This window comes from Suncus etruscus, chromosome 1 (assembly GCF_024139225.1).
Source record: "Suncus etruscus isolate mSunEtr1 chromosome 1, mSunEtr1.pri.cur, whole genome shotgun sequence".
In the NCBI taxonomy this organism is placed as follows: Eukaryota; Metazoa; Chordata; class Mammalia; order Eulipotyphla; family Soricidae; genus Suncus; species Suncus etruscus.
In genome coordinates this window covers 41,878,076-41,879,234 of record NC_064848.1, presented here as the reverse complement: position 1 = coordinate 41,879,234, position 1,159 = coordinate 41,878,076, and the positions used below count along the sequence as shown (strand labels likewise).

Sequence of the window (1,159 nt, the reverse complement as noted above, 5' to 3'; positions counted from 1 at the left end):
AATAGTTTCTGTCACCTAAACAACTGAAGGAAAGAGATTTTATCAGGCAAATGATGGATTACAAAATCACTAAAAACTAGAAGGGAGGCTTCTGAAGGGAAGGTTGAATGTCTTGAGTCCATTTCCTGCACCCAGAACCACAGAATTCTTTTCAGTGAAAAGTTTCACTGAAAAGTTTTTCAGTGTAAAGTTTCACTGTCAGAAATAGCAGATTCTGGTTCAATATTCACTGGCAGAATCAGTGCTTCATCTTCTGCTTCTCCTATACACAACTGAGATCCAAACTTGAGTCCCACACAAAGGCTTGCAATTAAAATAATTATTAATATTAATAATTGTGATTATTATACTTACCTGGCAGGGGAGATACCATGATCACGAAGGTGGTTTCCCCAGGGCGAGGTTTATCCATTGCACTCCAGATGTGCTGACCCCTGTGATTTCCCCAAATGTGGGAAACTCGACTGCATAATTTGTGGTAGTAGGGGACTGCGTTTGCGCTCTCCCCTACAAAAAATAAAGAAAAAAATAATTGTCATTATTAACAAAGATTTTTAAATATTTAGTAATGAGGCCAAAGTGATAGTGCAGTGTGCAGGGCACTCAACTTGCAAGCTGTCAATCCAAGTTCAATCCCAACACCTCAAAAGGTTCCTTGAGTCCCACTCAGGACTGATCCCTGAGTATAGTCAGGAGTCAGCCATACACTACCTAGTGTGGCCCCCAAATTAAAAATGTTAAATTTATTAATACAAAGTATTTTTTAAGCTATATATCTTTCAAAAAGCAGGCTAAGGAAATACTATGAAGTTTAGTGAACATGCCTTGTATGAATTCTGACTCAGTTCAATCCCTGATGCCACATGACCTTCTCAGTAACTTTGGATGCAGCCCTGGAAAGCTTGAGTAGCTGTGAAACCTTGGGTCCTTCCAGAGGGATCATCACATCGGTCACCCCTGAATTTCAGTTTGGATGCCACACCAATTGTGGAGATTTTTGGTGACTTTGGTGATTTAGAGACATCTAAAGGATAGATTGGAGCTAAAATATTTCCAAGAATCTCAGTAAGAAGTGGGTAAAGAAGCTATCTGTCTAGGGGACTGTGGAAACTAGGGTAACTGGTATTTTTTTTTTGAATCAGGTGATTCTAGAACATGT

The 1,159-nt window shown here is 39.3% G+C and overlaps 1 non-coding gene across 1 annotated transcript; it reads left to right on the top strand.

The window, feature by feature from the left end:
* Window positions 1-346: 346 nt before the first annotated feature.
* On the top strand, window positions 347-510 carry LOC126026138 (U1 spliceosomal RNA). The gene has a single exon (XR_007501574.1). It is a non-coding gene; the product is annotated as a U1 spliceosomal RNA (small nuclear RNA).
* Window positions 511-1,159: the final 649 nt, after the last annotated feature.